This window comes from Amblyomma mixtum, chromosome 6 (assembly GCF_055824585.1).
Source record: "Amblyomma mixtum isolate Tamu chromosome 6, ASM5582458v1, whole genome shotgun sequence".
Taxonomy (NCBI): domain Eukaryota; kingdom Metazoa; phylum Arthropoda; class Arachnida; order Ixodida; family Ixodidae; genus Amblyomma; species Amblyomma mixtum.
This window is the reverse complement of record NC_143017.1, coordinates 15725609-15747514: the sequence shown is the minus strand read 5'-3', so window position 1 is coordinate 15747514 and position 21906 is coordinate 15725609. Positions and strand designations below refer to the sequence as shown.

Below are 21906 nucleotides of genomic sequence, written 5' to 3'. Positions count from 1 at the left end.
GCGAGCGCGCGGCGACTGCCAGCGACGGCAGTTGCTAGGCAACGGCTGAAGGTAGGTCTCTCTGCCTCCTCCGAGCACCGCCACAGCGAAATCGCAAGTTCGTGGCCGATGTAGCTTTCGCTACAAAATTATGGCTTAAGCAGACATAATGGAAAAACAGACACGCGAAATTTTTTGTCATCCCAATTTTTGTGCAGCTAATGGTGGTCATTGTATTTTCAGTGCCCTTCAGTTTTTCATGCTGTATGCTTTCTTGCTGAAGTATATGGACAATGTCTTTCGACCAGTCAATTTGTGAAAGCGTAACTGTGCACATGTGTTCAGAATTTTCTGTTGCCTATATGCTGGTGCCTTGCACTGACATCAGGCACCCTCAAGCTGCCAATGGCAGCTTTTTCGCCTCATGACTCCCAACAAGTCATTGGAAATAAAGTTTTTATGTTTGAAGTAAATGCTCTAAAATTGAGCAGATTTTTAAAATCTGGATGTACATTGTCACACACAGCAGCCATAAGTTGATTAAATCGAAGCATTTTTTACAGAATACAGACATTGTATGTTGCAGGCGTAGAGGTAGTTGCAGTAGTAGAGGTAGTAAGCCAGAAAAAGAATTGATGTCAGTAGTTCTCGTTTCATATCAGTCGTCACTAGATAAGCGTAACTGACGGGTTGCGGTCTTTAATTTACCTCCTGTGCATTCAGCCGGCCAGTAGTGCTTCTGGAGCCTCCTGCGATGAATTTGTGGTCAATCATGTCGTTTCTGTGCTATGTGTGCAGTAAGGAATCTGCACCAACTGCCACATTTGCGAACTCACGTACCATACACTCGTACCAGGATTAGGCATCTTGTGATAGTCGGTGGCTAGTTCTTAAGAACCGCCTGCTGCGGCTTCGATGCGAAGCAGTATAGACCTAGCAGCGCCGTACAACTGCAACCCTCTGGGCCACTCGTAAGTTCCTGTTGCACCCCGTTCCGTGCTCTGTCAGCTGTTGCAAGCATTATACGATGATACAACCACTGGTTACCTGGGTTTCCAGAAGACCCACGATCACCTTAAAAGCCACTACCTCTGGCCGGGCCTTTCAACCAGCGTTAAAAATATGCATGCTCTTGTATTCCTTGCCAACGCCGTAAACTGTCAACGACTCCTTCTGCGGGAATTTTACAACCGCTCCCTTTCGCATTCAGCCTGTTTGAAGTTTTCGGCACCGATTATTACTGACCACGGCCGTTGACACTGTCGGGCAATCACTGGATAGTCACCGCTGTGGGCCATGTCACCAGATGCGTAGCAACTGTTGCTCTTCCTTCAGGCTTCGCTGCAGAGGCCGCCCATGCTTTTCTGCTCGCCAATCTTCTACGCCATGGAGCCCCTCATGTTCTTCTCTAAGAACCGTGGCAAGGCTTTCCTCTCCGCTGTCTTGAAGCGAGTTCTTCATGTCTCGACTATCACCCTTAAAAAAAATCCGCTTATCACACCGGAACCAATGGCCCCACAGAACGCTTCCATCGGAACTTTTCAGACATGTTTTGCACCAACAATAAACCTGACCATACCAAATATGACTCCCTGCTGCTATTCCTGACATTTGCCGTCAACACGGCGCGAGAACGCGTTACTCAGTGTTTTTCCTTGTATATGGCCGGGCCCCTACCTTCGTCATGGAAGTATCTGCCTTTTCTTTGACCGTCTCCTCTTCAGCACCTTTGCATAAGCAATTTACTTCCCACCTCACGTACTCTGGAAAGCTTGCGCGAATAAACAAAGTTCTCAGGCCACTGGGGAAGGAATATGTGACCTTCCCCACTATGCAGTTTCTATTTTCTCTGGTCACGAAGTTCTGCTATGGGCACCAGTGCGCGCATGAGGGTTTCGTGCAAAATTTATTAGCTCAAGTATTGGCCCTGATACAATGCTTGAACGAACGTCCGCGGTTAACTCTCGTGTGGCACACGCTTCACCTCTTAGTGACCGTCAATGCCGATTCACACGACGGTCCATTCACCCGCGGCCCGCGCATCCCCTATTCATACGCCACTAAAAACTGGTCTGCGATCCCATAATGTTAAGCGGACGCGACGGACCAAAGGAGCAGACGACTCGCTGGGTGTGCCACAGTTGTCAGATTATTTTGAAGTGTTTGGCAAGGCTGGTCGAACTGGTTTTTCCTCCCGACTCATGACTGTTCGATTGAATGAAAGAAATTACTGATCTGCGGGGGAAGTCCTCCAGAGTGGGTGCGGCCCTTTGTACAATTCCTCAATGGCCTCAATTCCTCAATGGGTTCGATCCCAGCCGCGGCGGTTGAATTTCTGAGTGCGCGCTAAAGAACCCCAGGTGGTCGAAATTTCAGGAGTAATTCACTACGGCGTCTCTCATAGCCTTAGTCGCTTTGGGACTGTAAACCCATAAATAAACCAACCATAAATTCCGCCCCCCCCCCCCACCCAAACGCGGAAGATTTGGCCGCGGTCGCTGTAGCTTAGTTGGAAGAATACCGAACGCCTGATTCGGAGGTTGTGAGTTCGCTTACCGCCGCCGGCATACGGTTGTTTATTGTTCACTTTTTATAACCAACTATCTTTAAGCGAAAAATATTCACTGGTGATATTCATCGTGGACAATACAAATAAAATAAGAAAACGTCACCTGTGCGTCTTGGTTTCTAAGGCTATTGGCCGCTCTAATATATATACATATATATACATCGTTACGGGGAACAACGCACGGCGTACGACCTACGCCGGCCGAGTACTTTGCGCGGGAGAAGAGGAGCTTCGTGGAAGCTTCGTAGGCCGTGAGCGCTTGGAGTTTCACAGCGTCGGGATGAATGCCATGCCGGTTTACGACGTGACCCAAGTACGTCACTTCCGGGAAACCGAACAAACGTTTTTTTTTGTTTCGAGCGAAGTCCAGCAGAGGCAGACGTTTCGAGGACAATTTTGAGGCGTCGGCTGTGTTTTTCAAAGGTAGCCGCGTAGGAAATTACGGCGTCCAGGTAGACCAGCACCTTAGTCCACTTCTAAAGAGTCCCAAGACGTGGTTTGAAGATGGCTTGAGCACTGGAGAGACCGAAGGGTAAGCGGTTGAGCTAGTGAAGACCGTCGGGAGTCACAAACGCTGTCTTTTCTGTGCCTTCGGGATGAAGTGGTACTTGCGAATAGCCCGAAAGAAAGTCCAATGGGGTGAAATATTATGACCCCTTCAGTCCGTCGAGGGCGTCCTCAAGGAGGCAATGGTTAGACGTGTAGATGTGTGACGGCGTTGAGTTTGCGGTAATGCACGCAGAAGCGTATCGCCCCATCCTTCTTCCGCACAAGGACGACGGTAGAGGGCGGTGTTGTGGTGTTGCTGGGGTGGTGCTGCAGTAGGGCCTTCAGTGCAGCGAGCTCCGCCGAGGTCAGGTTGGGCCGAAATTGAAGGGCTTTCACGGTAGGGCCTCAGGTGTTGTGGGAGCCAGTGTCACGGCCGCAGGCTGCAGAGAGGCAACCGGTGAGCCTGGGCTTAAAACGTGCGCTGTGCCCAGGGGCGACCTGTAAAGCAGTACGAGTGGGTGCCCACTGATATTAAGCACCAGCACGTGAGCATTGCCTTTGACCACCGACAGAATGATCCGTGTTTATATATATATATATATATATATATATATATATATATATATATATATATATATATATATATATATGTATATGTATATCTATACCAGCCGGATCATTCTGATCCGGCTGGTGTAGCAGCGGACTGGTTCGAAGAGCACGTCAACGGTTATCTGGCCGCCAAGCTGACCCCGTACCCAAGTTTCCGCCCCCGGTGGTAGGGTCACGTCAGAAGGCATCAACACTGTGCACACGTCGGAGAGCGGAATGTGACGACAAAGCTACGGTAGAACAGCGCGCGGAGAGGGGGAGGCACGTCTAGCCGCCGAAACCAGGAAGGGGCGTAGGTCCGCAAAAAAGTGAAAAAGCCGGCGAAACCAACCTTGGCGACGAGGAGGCCGGCACGCCTGCTGTCGGGGTCACGAAGTTGGCAACGACCCCACTTGCTGGCACCAGCCGCACCCGAGAACCACCAGCCAAATAGGGCTATCGGCGAACACAAACTCGGTACTGATGACACGTCCGAATTGGTGGACCAAGGGGCCGTTGATTGTTAAAACCTCGGTTTCAGGGCCGGTTAAGTTGGGCACGCCGGTCAAAAGCGACTTGTCCAATACGTTTGCAGCAGTCCCCGTGTCGAATAGGGCGTTCACGTGCTTGCCGAGTAGAGCCACGTCCGCAAATGCGTAAGGCGCAGCACGAGAACGTAAAAGCGGCGAGTGGGGGGAATAGATAGACAGAAACATGGGGACTGGTGAAGCAGCCACTGCAGTAGTAATGGCAGCACCGACCGCAGGACCAATGACTGGCCGCGGTGTTAACGCAACAAGCGTGCTCGGTGCTCTTCGAAAAGAATGCCCGCCGCTCCCGGTCGTGCTGAATTTAAAGCCAATTACGAACTTTCGAGATAAAGCGTGCTAAGTTACTAGAACGTTCTGGAACAAAGAAGCGGCTGCGCCTGAATGCGGTTAATCAAGATAAATCTGATCGCTTCTTGTATCACGAGCAAAACGAGAAAAGGCGCGCCGGCAGCTTTGAACAATGAACACTGCAAAGATTTGCGCCAATATACATATATTATTGTTAGACTGAGGACGCAGTGAGCTTTATTCTCACTCGCAAGTATAGCGGCCACTTCTATCAACACGAAGATGATCTATGATGAGGAATATGTAGAGATGAAGATGAAGGTCGCAAACTGTGCTTACATCTTCTTCCTTCAGGGATGACAACGACTTGCTTGGTCGCAGGTTATAGCGAAGTAGGGCGAAGGAAGCGCGAGACATTGACAGTCTATGCTCCTTGGCAACGACGGTCTGCGGCAGGATGGACAGAGACAATGCGTTCGTTCATATGCAGTTTTTTCGAGTAAAGTGTACGGACCAGTATAGTGGCTGAGAACTTTTTCGCACAAGTCGGGGGTACGCACTGGAGCCGACAGCAACACTTAATCTCCTGCGAAAAAAGACACAGCACGATGGGTGAAGGCAGGCGCTTTTCCGGGAGGCTTGGGTGGCGTCGGTTTTCAGGCGGGCAATGGTACTGCAGTAGGCAAGACGGGAAGTAAATTCTTCACGGGAAAGTGCTGAAGGGGTTATGGAAGCAGAGAAGAAAATGCTTCGAGAATGAAGGTAAGCGGCACTGCAGTCTTGCAAGAAAAGGCAACGGAGGGGAGCACGGCATCTCTGTTGGTGGGGCCGGGCTGGATATACGTGGACAGCATATCCGACCGCGTGCGGTGAAAGCATTCTGTGAGCCCATTGGTCTAGGGGTGATAGGCTGAAGTGGTTATGCACAGTTCCAGAAGCATGACCAACCTCGGCAAGGATGGTAGAGAAGAATGACTGGCCGCTTTCGCTAATAAAGACACGAGAGGCACCATGGCGCTGGAATATGGCATTCGGGAAGAAATGGGCAATTAAGAAGCAGAGCCAGAAAGAACAGGGGTCGTTTCGGTGTATCTGATTAAGCAGTTGAATGCAGTGACGATACAACGGTTGCACGATAGAGTTAACAGTAAGAGAACGTAGAGTTCAATTCCACCGACTTCGAACGAGGAGAAAGGATAGTGCAGAAGCTGAAGGCTCGCAAGAGGAGACGTGACGTGCTTGAGGCGTTGGAAAAGGATGCAAGGTGGAATATATCTTCCAACAGAGGTTGAGAAGTGCTCCATGCGGTCGTAAGTGTTCTGGAAGCCTAAATGACCGGCAGTGAGATCGTCGTGGAACGCATGCAAAATTTCTCGGCGAAGAGAACACGATATGACAGGCACCCAGGAGTGACCGAGGGTGCTACAATTTCGCAAATGAAGGATGCCATCGACCAGTTTGAAACAGTTATGGTGACGTAGGCGGTCGTTGGGAGGGTAGGAGGGTATTGGGAGATGTCCTGGGGGGGGGGGGGGGGCGCATTCCACGTTGATGCGAGGTGTCCTGCAGTGCGACGGCCAGGCGCACGAAGGTGTGGGTGGAGTCGGGGCAAAAGCGGCCAGGGGGCAGTTGTTCAGGCCGATCAGGTGGTGTGGTGGCGGCCTACATGCAGGTGCCAGGCGCGAGCGGCTCCACGAAGGCGGTCTTGAACGACGAATTGAGTTTCTGCAACTAAACAGACAGGGCAGAGAGGACTGCGGGAAGGACAGTCTGAGCCGTATTCGCCGACGTGGCGTTCGCGCCATTCTCAGACGGGATGGAGGTTGCGTGCGGCGAGTGAGGCAGCCAAAGGACGTCCCTGCTACTGCGAAGAAGCAGCGGGTCGGGGTGATCTCGGTCGGGACCTACGTTCGTCGACTGCGCTACTGTCACGGATCAGAGAGGAAAAAGTGTTTTACACATTTTCCTGTAATTCGCGGATGCTATAAAAGCTGCTTGTTTCGAATACTGTTATACACTCGAAAAAGGTTGGTCCTCCAGCCGAAACGTCGTGGAATAAATCTTGTTACGTTTTTCAATTTTTGTGACTTTATCTTATATTATTCAATCAGCTTCCAAGAAATAATTTTTGATATATATATATATATATATATATATATATATATTGTAGAGCGGTTTATTGGCACCTTCAAGCGCTATATATATATATATATATATATATATATATATATATATATATATATATATATATATATATGTATAGAGGTTGCGAAAGCATGAAGTATTTGACTGCTTACAAGAATATATAGCGAAGTATACGCTTCGTTAAAGGAAACATATTTATTCGACTCGACGTTTCGATCGGAAGACCGATCTTCTCCTGAAGATGATCGGTCTTCCGATCGAAACGTCGAGTCGAATAAATATGTTTCCTTTAACGAAGCGTATACTTCGCTATATATATATATATATATATATATATATATATATATATATATATATATATATATATATATATATATATATATATATATATATATATATATATATATATGCTACACGCTCGGCTCCCGGTGAGGATGCCATTACATATACCACACTTCGCAACCTTCCTGACTGCGCCAAAGAATTCCTCCTTCATATCTACAATGAGGCCTGGAACAGCGGCTGCCTGCCGAGCTCCTGGACCTCCTCCCTCATTTCTAGGATTCGAAAGCCGGGCAAACCTCCCTCTCTCTCTAACCTCCGCCCAATCTCCCTGACATCGTGCGTTGGTAAGACCCTTGAGCGAATGGCCTTGACCCGCCTCTCTAATTTTCTCGAGGCGAGGGAGTTCTTCCGAAATTCTCTCATCGGCTTCCGACGCCGCGTCTGTGCACAAGACATGTTTCTGATTCTCCAACACACCTTTCTGTCACCTACCCCCACTCAAATTCACGCTCTTGTGACCGTCGATGTTCGCAAGGCCTTCGACAGTGTTTGCCACGACCACATCCTTTCCCAACTCGACTACCTGGACTGTGGCCCCCGCATGTACTCTTATATTCGTTCATTTCTCTCTAAACGTGTGGCTCGCTTTCGAGTAGACACCCATCTGTCCGACCCCCCCCCCCCCCCCCCCCCACCTCACCCGTGGCACTCCTCAAGGTGCTGTCCTCTCTCCTACCCTTTTCAATCTTACTATGGCTCCTCTCGCCTCCCAGCTAGATGAAATTCCCGACCTGCATCATATATTTTACGCCGACGACATCACTCTGTGGTGTTCGTCGGGCTCTCCCGGTCACGTACAGGACACGCTGCAACGTGGCCTTGATCTCATTGACTCCTTTCTCCCCACCGCTGGCCTCTCTCCTGCTCCTGAAAAATCCGAGCTTCTCCTTCTCAACCATTCCTCATACCAGCGCTCACACAACTACTTCGTCTCTCTCCACCTTTCTGGCTCTCCCATTCCTGTCGTCACGCAGTGCAAAATTCTTGGCTTTCCTTTGCATGCGGCCAAGAACGTGCAAGCCCTCCACCACGCTGTCACCACCTGCCACTCCGTAACTCACCTATTGCGGCGCGTGGTCACTCGGCGCACAGGTCTCCACGAGGCTTACGCGTGCCGAGTTGCCCGCGCGCTGGCCCTCAACAAGGTCTTGTACTTTGCACCCTACATTTCCTTCAATCAGACTCAACTTAACACTCTCGAGACTGCCCTTGTGGGCCTCTACAAGGCAGCCCTTAACCTCTCTATCACTACCTCTACCGCTAAGATATTTGCCACAGGCCTCTTTCATCCTCTCCGTTCTCTTCTCTCTCTCCATCGTGACTCGCAGCTTGCCCGCCTTTCCCTTACCCGTCAGGGTCAATGGTTACTGACTCAAGCGAGTATCTCACCCATTCCCATCGCCCCTTTTACCTTTCCTATTCCAACCCCTGCTCCCAATCTTCGTATCCTCCCCATCCCGGCCAACATGTCCCCCGTCCTGCACGCCGGCCGTCGTCATGCGGCCGCGAAGCACCATTCCCCTCTCTTTGATACCCAGAGTGTAGCCTACACGGATGCCTCCTTCGTAGCTCCTCGAGGTTCCTGCGGCTACGCCCTGTACCATCCCCACCTCCCTGCTCCTGAAACCCACACCAGCGGGCCGTATCTACACCCTCCGGATGCACTGTCCCTCGAGGTCCTCGCCATTGCACATGCCCTTCAGACATTTTCTCTCCTTCCCTCTCTTCAAGAGTACACAGTCTATTCAGATTCACAAGCCGCTATACACCAGATAGAGAAACGCACCCTAACCCCTTCTCTCCAACAGGAGGTCGAACGAGCAGTCTCCGCATTGCAGCCTTCCATCGTTTTCCTCTGCTGGGTCCCTGAGCATTAAGGAATTGACGGCAATGAGCTGGCCCATCAGCTCGCCCGAGACACACTTTTCCGGGCACCGTTGATCCCCTGGCCCAAGCCCTCGGAGGACGGTGGGAGACTCACCCTTCGCCGCACCATAAATGAGGTCTACCTCGAGCTCAGCCTAGACAAACGCCTTTACCCTCCCCCTCATCCATCGCTCACGGGGCCGGAGGCTCGCCTTCTTAGGCACATGCAAATGAATGCAGTTATCACCCCGTCTCGCCTCTTTCTCTATCGCTATCGATCAGACCCTTCCTGTCCCAACTGCCCCTGTATCTATGCGGACCTGGCCCATTGCCTCTTTTACTGCCCGGCTGCTCAGCAGTCGGGTTCCTACCCCCCCCCCCCCCCCCCACGTTCTTTATCCATCACCACCTGGCTCGACTGGCTTGTCGCTGAAGGGGAGGAAGAACAGCGACTTCTGGTCGCCCACGCGGTCGACATGCTCGGCCTGTAAATTATGGCCGAATAAAGGTCTCTTACTACTATATATATATAATTATGCGCATGTGGGGAGCACTACACGACTGCGGATGTCAGCGTCACGTTAACGTGGACTTCAACATGCGCTCAACACAAAGTCAACATGCATTTTTGTAAGGTATAACTAGAAGAATAAGAATGCCATGGAGCACATTTGTCGGGTTCTCTCAGCTCATAAATGTCTGTTTAGCAATAGCACTAAAAAGAAAAGTATCAAACAGGTGTACCTTACCGGTACTTATCTATGGGGCAGACACGTGGAGGCTAACGAAAAGGGTCCAACTGAAGTTAAGGACAGCCCAGCCAGCTATGGAAAAATATGATAGCTGAAACATTTAGAGACAGGAAGAAGGCAGAGTGAGTCAGGGATGATAAACTGGTTAATGATACCCCAGCCGAAATCAAGAGGAAGAAATCGGCTTGGGGCTTGAAGAAGGAACGCAACAAATTAGTGAAATTATTGAAACAGAAGTCTATTGACGCGTTAGCGGCAAGAGGGAATGCAGAGCAATTCAGGATATCGCTTCCGAACAGATATTCGGCTTCATGTGAAGACGACGACCTCAATGTTAATGCTATGAACGATAATATCGCAGTTATCATTACGGTGTGCGCGTCAGAGGTTGGCTGTTGGATGGTTCGACACAGTACCGGCAAAGCTCCCTTAGGAGAAGGAAGATCTGATTAAGAAAAGCCAAAGCATGAAAGCGTTGCATCCTACAGGCAGAATAGATATTACGGAGCTATCAAAGCTGAAGAATAAGCACAAGTTAACTGGCGTTAGCCGGTTTAATATGGATAGAATCGAGCATGGTCTAAAGAAATGAGATAGTCTAAAAGCGGTGAAGAGGAAAGTAGGCATGAACAAAAATCAGATGTGTGCGTTAAGAGACAAACAGCGAAATGTCATTAGCATAATGGATAAGAAGAAGAAGAAGACTTTATTTCCACCATGTACAGTACACAGATGGAGGACGACGGAAAAAAACCGTCAAAAGGCGACTTGACGAGTCCGTCGCCCCACTTAATGAGCAGCGTTTGGTCGACAGCAATGAATTCATACAGTCAAACAAAAAAAAATATGAAAACACTTGATCAGTGCAGAACAAAAGTAAAATAGAGTGGTTCGAAAAACGAAATCCCAGGATAAGTAAAATCAGTTATTCATCCTCAGTAAACATAGATCGAAGCTTAGCAGTGGAGAAAATAAATAAATCAAAGGTAGTAGATAGATAATGGTTTAACAGTGATGGTAAAGAATAACATAGGCGTTCCATGCCAGAGTTCAAACGGAGTGCAACGATTTTCCATATTCTCCACATCTTGTAGGATAATATTGCTCATTCTTTTATAAATATGCCAGAGTACCAATGTTATCTATATTATATCTGACTTCATATTTAAATCTAGTACTTAAACGGTAGAGATATAGTTTATGAGCCGTAATAACATGCGCTCTATGAAAAAAAAACCTGCAGTTGTTGCATTATAACCAGCGTTGTACACATGACGTAGGTATCGCTTCTGCATGACGTAAATTTTTTGTAGGTTAGAGAATATAGTTGTACCCCAGACAAGTTGGCAAGAGTTAACATGTGAATAAAAGAGCGAATTATAAGCCAATAGTTTAAGTTTTGTAGAAAAAATGTACCTCAGAGGACCAATTATTCTAGTTATCCGAGCTAAATTCGTCACTAGTAAGTTCACATGAGTGTCCCAGGACATCTGAGCAGTAAATGTCACGCCAAGGCTTTTGAAATGGTGAATAATGTCAACAGGACGAAAGTTAAAAAAAATATCGGCATGAGGAAGGAGTGGCTTATTCTTTGCCCGAAAGATAACCGCTTTTGTTTTATTTGCGTTAATCGTCATAGAATTATAGGACGACCATGCTTGTCGTCGAACTATTGTGTCATTGCAACTAGAGATAAGTTGATCGATATTATTACCAGAGAAAAATATGCTGGTGTCGTCTGCGTGTATGATAAATTTGGCATCCTGGTTAATATTAACAATGTCATCTATATAAAGGTTAAAGAGCAAAGGTCCCAATATGCTGCCTTGTGGGACACCACAAGCCAGTGGTAGGACTTGTGATCGAGAGTTATTAGTTTGGACTACTTGTCGCCGGTGGGATAAATATGACCGCAGTAAATGCAACGCACATCCGCGTACACCTTAAATATACAACTTATTTAATAACACTTCATGATTGACCAAGTCAAAAGCCTTGGAGAAGTCGACAAATAAGCCAACCACGATTTTCTTGTTCTCAAATTGTGTTAAAATATATTCTTTTTGGTGAGGCAAGGCTAATTCAGTTGACATATTCTTCCGGAAACCAAACTGGTAAGGTGTTAATACCTTGGAGGTTTCGATGAAATTCAAAACCCTGCAATGAATCATTTTCTCGAAAGCCTTTGAAAAAATCGGCAAGATAGATATAGGCCGATAATTTCCCCAGTTCGTTTCGATTCCCCTTTTCAAAGAGCACTACTACTTTAGCAACCTGCAACTTTACTGGGGATTCCGACGTAGTTAAACACATATTAAAGATGTTCGCAAGAACTGGTGCAATTACATCTGCGAAGTATTTCAGGGGTTTTATTTGAATTTCATCGATTTCCCTACTGCTGCTGTTGTTTAAACTTCTAATTTTTGAAATCACTTCCTGCACTGTGACTGGCTGCAGAAATAAAGTTCTATCATTCCTCCTGTTCATATATTGACATGCGTTGTGGGAACTACCTGGTGTTGTCATATTTAAAAAAAAAAGCGTTGAAAGCATCAGCCATTTCCGCCCCTTGCAAGTCCTTGCCCTTAATAGTAAGTTTGGGCATGCAGCTCGTGCTATTACTACGGCGTAGTAACATAATTAGTTTGTCCCAAAGCAGTTTGCTCGGTGCATTTTTGACATGTAAAAAACATGAGATATAATCTTTGCGCGCAATGCACAATTTCTTGTTTTGTTTCGATATTGTTTGAAAATCGTCAAGTCATCAAGATTACGCGTGCGACGAAGTTTTCTGAACAGCCTGTTTTTTGTTCTCATTTGTTGGTATAGTTCGTATGTTAGCCATGGTTTCCGAATTTTCCTATTTCTTTGGCGCTTTTTTACAGGAAAGTGAACTTGGTAAAATCCTTTAAAGATATCTAAGAATGCATCATAAGCATTATCAACATCGACCAAAGCCAGGACCTTTTGCCAGTCTACTTGAATCAGTTCTTTTCTGAATGCATCGAGAGCCGCGTCAGTTACTGGCTGGTAAAGGTTTTCAGCAGGCGGATGTTTAGGAATGCTGGTAAAATTTAGGCAAAAAAACACCGGAAGATGATCACTAATAGAACATGCTAATGCACCAGCTTTTACATTCGATAACACAAAATTTGCTATGAAGACATCTAATAATGACTGGCAATCAGTTGTTATTCTTGTTGGATTATTTATAACATTATTAAACCCATTTGACAGCAGAATATTGGTAAAATTGGTACAAACAGGAGTATCAATACCCATACCAATGTTGTAATCACCTGTAGCTACCAACATGCACCTGCTTTCCACAACAAACGAAAGAAAGCTTTCATAAAATTCAAAAAGGTTGGAACATGCCCACTTGGCGGCCGATAACAAACCGAATACAGTACTTTATTCGCAAATAAAGATAAAACTTCTTAATCGGGAGTTACAATACTGAAAGCGTCTACTAGTTCGCAGTTCATTTGCTCTAAAGTTAGAACTGCAACACCACCACCGCGACCCAAGGTCGGTTGAGATAATGTGTATTATAGCCTTCCATTCTAAAAACGTCACTCTCATTTTTGCTACATGTTTTACTGAACATGATAACTGAAAAAATTGAAAGAAAATTGGCTAAAGAATTCATCTAACAGAAGTGCTTTGTTTCGGACAGTTCTGACGTTTAAATGCACAGATTTCAAAGCATGACGTCCCAAATCAGATACCACATTGTTCAAGTGATCTGGTGAATAGAAATCGTGTTTATCCATCTCTAGATTCTCTGTTGAAGAATGATACTGGCTGGGCGCATCATTTGGGCTGAAGGCGGTCGAGGTCATCAGGGTTTCTAACGTGAATTGCGTTTGCACCATCCGACATTCTTAAAAGAACCTTTCCATGCGTATGCCACACGTATTTAAGACCAGCTTCTTTGGCCCAGTTCTTTGTTGCTTGTAGCAGGTCTCTGTTGTGACGGGTGAGGTTTTCCTGGATGAAGATGCGTGGATGGCTATCATTTAGCTTGTTCTTTTTACCTAACCAAGATTCCCTTGTCGACTGCCTTGTGAAACGGACGATTATTCTGGGAATTTTATCTTTCTGTGCGGGTAGCCTGTGTACTGAGGCAATGTCATGCTAGACCAAATGTGGCGTTTGCAGCTGGTCTGCAACTCCGTTAAGCACATTATCCAAGTTTTCACCTTGCACGAGAGGCACCTCATGGATTTCTAAATTAAGCTGCCTATTTCGGAATTCAAGTTCGTTCACTTCCCGCCGAAGCTGAGCCTGAGCAGATTGGTTCTCATCCTCCTTTATCTCCAGTTCCTGTACCTGCTTTATAAGTACCTTATTTTCATTTTCCTGCACGCAAATCTTTTTTTTCAGTTCTTCAAAAATGGCAGACATGTGTGTAACAGACTCTTCCATAGTTCCTACTTCAGTGGCGAGGGAAGGTAGGCATTCTGCCTTTAGATTAATAGATCTAAGGATAGCCTTTATATCCATGTCAGTCTTGTTTTCATCCGGGCTGCTACCACTTTGTACCGAGCACCGGCAATTTTGGCATAGCCATGTTCTCTTTGCAGCTTAGAATTTTCCTTTGAATGACTTTTCAGCTATTCCCGCGCATTTTCCAAAATGGTATTCACGTACACACTCCGAACAAACTACACGCCCCTCATTTCCATAGAATGCTTCATCGCAAGTGAAGCAGACATGGGACATTGTTTCCACTACAGCATAAAACCACAATAGGCCCGGCAATACAGCAAAATATACAAGTCTTTGGCAGCGACAGCAGCACAAGCACCGCTACGCGTACATTAAATAGGGGACAAACTAACCTGCACAGTTGAAATAGCAGGTCAAGATATGTTCTTTGAATGCTGCCGTCGCTGCAAAATGACTGCCTCCCTGTGTGCTCTTGATTTATCCGCCTTGGATTCCTTCGTAAGGCGAGCAAGCGCAGTAGGGTCCTGCGGCGGTGATAGCTCCGGTGATCACAGTGGTGGCGGTGTACACAGCAGGGGCCTGGGCGTCACACAGCCCTCGGGAGCGCTGTGCAGTTCGAGCGGTAGAAAAAACCAGGCAGATCCGCACTGTCCGATGGATCCTTCACCGGGCAGCGCTTGTCAAGCCGGGAAGAATGCCAGTCGTTGCATCAGCACAGTTGAAATAGCAGGTTAAGAGATGTTCCCTGGATGCTGCTGTCGCTGCCAAATGACTGCCTCCACGTGTGCTCTTGATTTATCCGCCTTAGATTCCTTCGTAAGGCGCGCAAGCGCAGTAGGGTCTTGCGGCGGTTATTTCTGCGGTGATCACAGTGGTGGCGGTGTACACAGCAGGGGCTTGGGCGTCACACAGCCCTCGAGAGCGCTGTGCAGTTCGAGTGGTAGAAAAAACCAGGCAAATCCGCACTGTCCGATGGATCCTTCACCGGGCAGCGCTTGAAAATCCGGGAAGAATGCCAGTCGTTGTATCAGCACAGTTGAAATAGCAGGTTAAGAGATGTTCCCTGGATGCTGCTGTCGCTGCCAAATGACTGCCTCCACGTGTGCTCTTGATTTATCCGCCTTAGATTCCTTCGTAAGGCGCGCAAGCGCAGTAGGGTCTTGCGGCGGTTATTTCTGCGGTGATCACAGTGGTGGCGGTGTACACAGCAGGGGCCTGGGCGTCACACAGCCCTCGGGAGCGCTGTGCAGTTCGAGTGGTAGAAAAAACCAGGCAAATCCGCACTGTCCGATGGATCCTTCACCGGGCAGCGCTTGTCAAGCCGGGAAGAATGCCAGTCGTTGTATCAGCACAGTTGAAATAGCAGGTTAAGAGATGTTCCCTGGATGCTGCTGTCGCTGCCAAATGACTGCCTCCACGTGTGCTCTTGATTTATCCGCCTTAGATTCCTTCGTAAGGCGCGGAAGCGCAGTAGGGTCTTGCGGCGGTTATTTCTGCGGTGATCACAGTGGTGGCGGTGTAGACAGCAGGGGCCTGGGCGTCACACAGCCCTCGGGAGCGCTGTGCAGTTCGAGTGGTAGAAAAAACCAGGCAAATCCCCACTGTCCGATGGATCCTTCACCGGGCAGCGCTTGTCAAGCCGGGAAGAATGCCAGTCGTTGTATCAGCACAGTTGAAATAGCAGGTTAAGAGATGTTCCCTGGATGCTGCTGTCGCTGCCAAATGACTGCCTCCACGTGTGCTCTTGATTTATCCGCCTTAGATTCCTTCGTAAGGCGCGCAAGCGCAGTAGGGTCTTGCGGCGGTTATTTCTGCGGTGATCACAGTGGTGGCGGTGTACACAGCAGGGGCCTGGGCGTCACACAGCCCTCGGGAGCGCTGTGCAGTTCGAGTGGTAGAAAAAACCAGGCAAATCCGCACTGTCCGATGGATCCTTCACCGGGCAGCGCTTGAAAATCCTGGAAGAATGCCAGTCGTTGTATCAGCACAGTTCGTATGCTGCTGTCGCTGCCAAATGACTGCCTCCACGTGTGCTCTTGATTTATCCGCCTTAGATTCCTTCGTAAGGCGCGCAAGCGCAGTAGGGTCTTGCGGCGGTTATTTATGCGGTGATCACAGTGGTGGCGGTGTACACAGCAGGGGCCTGGGCGTCACACAGCCCTCGGGAGCGCTGTGCAGTTCGAGTGGTAGAAAAAACCAGGCAAATCCGCACTGTCCGATGGATCCTTCACCGGGCAGCGCTTGAAAATCCGGGAAGAATGCCAGTCGTTGTATCAGCACAGTTCGTATGCTGCTGTCGCTGCCAAATGACTGCCTCCACGTGTGCTCTTGATTTATCCGCCTTAGATTCCTTCGTAAGGCGCGCAAGCGCAGTAGGGTCTTGCGGCGGTTATTTCTGCGGTGATCACAGTGGTGGCGGTGTACACAGCGGGGGCCTGGGCGTCACACAGCCCTCGGGAGCGCTGTGCAGTTCGAGTGGTAGAAAAAACCAGGCAAATCCGCACTGTCCGATGGATCCTTCACCGGGCAGCGCTTGAAAATCCGGGAAGAATGCCAGTCGTTGTATCAGCACAGTTGAAAAAGCAGGTTAAGAGATGTTCCCTGGATGCTGCTGTCGCTGCCAAATGACTGCCTCCACGTGTGCTCTTGATTTATCCGCCTTAGATTCCTTCGTAAGGCGCGCAAGCGCAGTAGGGTCTTGCGGCGGTTATTTCTGCGGTGATCACAGTGGTGGCGGTGTACACAGCAGGGGCCTGGGCGTCACACAGCCCTCGGGAGCGCTGTGCAGTTCGAGTGGTAGAAAAAACCAGGCAAATCCGCACTGTCCGATGGATCCTTCACCGGGCAGCGCTTGAAAATCCGGGAAGAATGCCAGTCGTTGTATCAGCACAGTTGAAATAGCAGGTTAAGAGATGTTCCCTGGATGCTGCTGTCGCTGCCAAATGACTGCCTCCACGTGTGCTCTTGATTTATCCGCCTTAGATTCCTTCGTAAGGCGCGCAAGCGCAGTAGGGTCTTGCGGCGGTTATTTCTGCGGTGATCACAGTGGTGGCGGTGTACACAGCAGGGGCCTGGGCGTCACACAGCCCTCGGGAGCGCTGTGCAGTTCGAGTGGTAGAAAAAACCAGGCAAATCCGCACTGTCCGATGGATCCTTCACCGGGCAGCGCTTGAAAATCCGGGAAGAATGCCAGTCGTTGTATCAGCACAGTTGAAATAGCAGGTTAAGAGATGTTCCCTGGATGCTGCTGTCGCTGCCAAATGACTGCCTCCACGTGTGTTCTTGATTTATCCGCCTTAGATTCCTTCGTAAGGCGCGCAAGCGCAGTAGGGTCTTGCGGCGGTTATTTCTGCGGTGATCACAGTGGTGGCGGTGTACACAGCAGGGGCCTGGGCGTCACACAGCCCTCGGGAGCGCTGTGCAGTTCGAGTGGTAGAAAAAACCAGGCAGATCCGCACTGTCCGATGGATCCTTCACCGGGCAGCGCTTGTCAAGCCGGGAAGAATGCCAGTCGTTGCATCAGCACAGTTGAAATAGCAGGTTAAGAGATGTTCCCTGGATGCTGGCGTCGCTGCCAAATCAACAAATCAACTACAGCCGAAGGGTTGTACACAATTCTATGCAGCAGCCAATGTAATCACGACGAGGGAGAGAAAGGAATTTTAATGAGGAAAAGGTGGAAAGGTCGGCTGGTGGTGGCATAGCCCTGGCCTGCTACTCCACACAGGGGAAAGGGAAGGGGAGGAAAAGGAAAGTGCGAATGAAGGTTGATGATGGCATAATACAATGAATTTCATGGGTGATGTCATCACACACACACACACACACACACACACACACACACACACACACACACACACACACACACACACACACACACACACACACACACACACACACACACACACACACGCGCGCACGCACGCACGCACGCACACACACACACGCACGCACGCGCGCACACACACACACACACAAAACACTGGCTGGAGTTGATTTGTAAAAATCATCATCATCATAAGCCTGACTACGCCTACTGCCTACTCTCCAATTAACCCTGTTCTTTGCCAGCTGCGCAACCGTACCCACGCAAAGAATATTAATTTATGGCTTACAGGTAGAACATCCGCCGTGCAGGCAAAAGAACCAGGGTTCGAATCTCGGTGCCGCGCAATAGTTCACCGGGTTTAAAAAAATAACTCCGAGTGTCGATGGAATTGCATAACCAGGCCTGGGGTGGGGCCTGAGCTGCTTGACCAGAGGCGACAACGCACTCTCACCAGAGCAGAATTTGGCCACCGCGGTGTAGTAGCTCTCCTCAGCCTTCTTTGAAAAAACCAATTAACGAGATTTGTAATAAAGGAGAAATTAATCATCAGCATCCAGTCAAGCGCAGCCGGATGGTTAAGAAGGAGCGCTGTGCTGATTTTATAGCAAAATCGTAGTTAAAGAAAAATTCATCTTTACCCGAGGTCGAACCATGGACCACCGCATTGCCTTTCTAATAGCCTCCCCGTTTAAGCTAACGTACTTAGTTTCACTAGGATGTTTCCGCGAAAACTGTACAGCTTTCTTTCGTGACTGTATATCTGCCCTTGTGTGGATGTTATTGAATAGATACTCCCCAGTTTCTGTGCAACGAATGCTACATGCTGTGCACATTTGTCTGTCACCTGATTGACGATGTAAATAGAATGTGTGGTCGAATTGTCTTTCGCAGAACCAGCCTGCTGTTGTAGTCAAGTGAATTCTAAGATTTTTCGGATTCGCGTAGTGATTATCTTCGCTCATACCTTGTAGGGAAACCGCTGCGGTGCCTCCGTAGTTATGGCACGCGGCTGCTGCCCGGATGACACGGGTTCGATCCTGGCCGCGGCGGTCGCATTTCGATGGAAGCGAGATTTCAGCGATGGCGTAGAGGTAGAGCATCCGCCTCGCGTTCAAGAGGACCGGGGTTCGAATCCCGGTGCCACACAATTCTCCACCGGATTAAAAAAAAATACTCCGCGTGTCGATGGAATTGCATAACCAGGCTTGGAATGCGGCCTGCTTTCGGTGAGCAGAACCGACAACGCACTTCCTCACCAGAACAGGATTTGGCCACCCTGGTGTAGTACTTGGCCACAACCTTCTATGAACAAACCAATTAACCCTCGGCCCTCAGTCCCCAGCGGCTGCGGAGCAACTGACCAAGGCGGCGGTCAGATCTGTGACGCAGCGGAGGGTGCTAAGAATCTCTGGCTCCGGACAGGCCGCCATTGGAAACTGAACCTGGCAACGTTTAACGCAAGAACCTTATCAAGTGAGGCTAGCTTAGCAGTGCTATTGGAGGAATTAGCCGGTATTAAATGGGATGTCATAGGGCTTAGTGAGGTTAGGAGGACAGATGAGGCGTATACAGTACTAAAGGGCGGGCATGTACTGTGCTATCGTGGATTAGCAGATAGGCGAGAACTAGGTGTGGGATTCCTCATTAATCAGGATATAGCTGGCAACATCGAGGAGTTTTACAGTATTAACGAGAGAGTGGCAGCTATCGTAATTAGGCTTAATAAGAGGTACAAGCTGAAGGTGGTGCAGGCCTACGCGCCTACATCAAGCCATGATGACCAGATAGGTGAAAGCTTCTATGAGGATGTGGAATCGGCAATGACCAAAATAAAATCACAGTACACTCTACTGATGGGCGACTTTAATGCAAAGGTAGGTAAAAAGCAGGCTGGAGACAAGGCGGTAGGTGACTATGGCATAGGTTCTAGGAACAGTAGGGGAGAGTTATTAGTAGAGTTCGCAGATAGAAATAATTTACGGATTATGAATACCTTCCTCCGCAAACGAGCAAACAGGAGGTGGACGTAGAAGAGCACCAATGGTGAGACTAAAAATGAAATAGACTTCATACTGTGTGCACACCCTGGCATCGAAGAGGATGTGGAGGTCCTCGGTACGATCCGTTGTAGCGACCACCGAATGGTAAGGTCTCGTGTTAGCTTAGATTTGAAGAGGGAACGGAGGAAACTGGTGAAACGAAAGGCTATGAACGAGTTAGCATTAAGAGGGAAGGTAGAGGAATTCAGACTGTCGCTTCAAAACAGATTTTCCGCTTTAACTGAAGAAGACGACCGTAGTGTTCAAACAATGAATGATAACCTTACAGCTATCATTACAGAGTGCGCCGCAAAAGTAGGTGGTAGGATGGTTTGACAGGATACCAGCAAGCTATCTCAGGAGACTAAAGATCTGATTAAGAAACGCCAAAGCATGAGGACGTCCAACTCCACAGAGAGGATAGAACTAGCAGAGCTATCGAAGTTAATAAATAAGCGCAAGGTAGCCGACATAAGAGAGTTTAACATGGAGAAAATCGAGCATGCTCTAAGGAATGGAGGTAGCCTAAAATCAGTGAGGAGAAAACTGGGCATAGGTAAAAACCAGATGTATACGCTAAAAGACAAACAGGGCAATGTCATCAGCAATATGGATAAGATAGTTGAATTAGCCGAAGAGTTCTACACAAATCTATACAGTAGCGAATGTAATCATCAAGTTACTGAGGGAGGCAGTCGAGCACAGCAATGGGACATCATGCCACTAACGAAGGAGGAAGTAAAGAAAGCCTTAGGAGCAAAGCAAAGAGGGAAAGCAGCTGGTGAGGATCAGGTAACAGCAGATTTGTTGAAGGACGGAGGAGAGATTGTGTTACAAAAACTAGCCACCCTGTATACACAATGCCTTGTGACCTCGAGAGTACCAGAAGCTTGGAAGAACGCTAACATTATCTTAATGCATAAGAAAGGAGACGTCAAGGACTTGAAGAGTTACAGACCAATCAGCTTATTGTCCGTTGCCTACAAGGTATTTACTAAGCTAATTGCTAATAGAGTCAGGACAACCTTTGACTTTACTCAACCAAATGATCAAGCAGGCTTTCGTAAAGGATACTCGACAATAGTCACATTCACACTATCAATCAGGTGATAGAGAAATGCGCAGAATATAACCAACCCCTATATATAGCCTTCATTGATTACGAGAAAGCATTTGACTCAGTGGAAACCTCAGCTGTCATGCAGGCATTGCGGAATCAGGGTGTAGAAGAGTGTTATGTGAAAACATTGGAAGATATTTGTAAAGATTGCACAGCTACTATAGTTCTCCATAAAGTCAGCAATAAAATTCCAATACGGAGAGGTGTCAGGCAGGGAGACACGATCTCGCCAATGCTCTTCACTGCCTGCTTACAGGAGGTATTCCGTGGACTGGAGTGAGAGCAGTTGGGATAAGAGTTAATGGAGAATACCTGAGTAATTTGCGATTCGCTGATGACATTGCCTTGCTAAGCCACTCAGGACAAGAAGTGCAAAGCAGGATCAATCAGTTAGACAGGCAGAGCAGAACGGTGGGGCTAAGAATTAACATGCAGAAAACCAAAGTAATGTTCAACAGCCTAGCAATGGAACAGCAGTTCACAATTGGTAGCGAGGTGCTGGAAGTAGTAAGAGAATATATCTACTTCAGGCAGGTAGTGACCGCAGATCCGGATCATGAGAGGGAAATAACTAGAAGAATAAGAATGGGGTGAAGCGCATATGGCAGGTTCTCTCACATCATGAATGGTAGCTTACCAATACCCCTGAAGAGAAGAGTATACAACAGCTGTATCCTACCGGTACTCACCTATGGGGCAGAAACGTGGAGGCTAACAAAGAGGGTTCAGCTTAAGTTAAGAACAACGCAGCGAGCTATGGAAAGGAAAATGATAGGTGTAACATTAGGAGATCGGAAGAGGGCGGAGTGGGTGAGGGAACCAACGCGGGTTAATGACATCTTAGTTGAAATCAAGAGGAAGAAATGGGCTTGGGGAGGGCATGTAATG

At 48.2% G+C, this 21906-nt stretch overlaps 1 protein-coding gene and 1 pseudogene across 1 annotated transcript in view; both read left to right on the top strand.

Annotated features, from left to right (window-relative positions):
- Nucleotides 1–21906, top strand: part of LOC149338280 (uncharacterized) — a 273452-nt gene that overhangs the window by 113736 nt on the left and 137810 nt on the right. The window lies entirely within an intron of this gene.
- LOC149338282 (uncharacterized) lies at nucleotides 2829–9314 on the top strand (annotated as a pseudogene).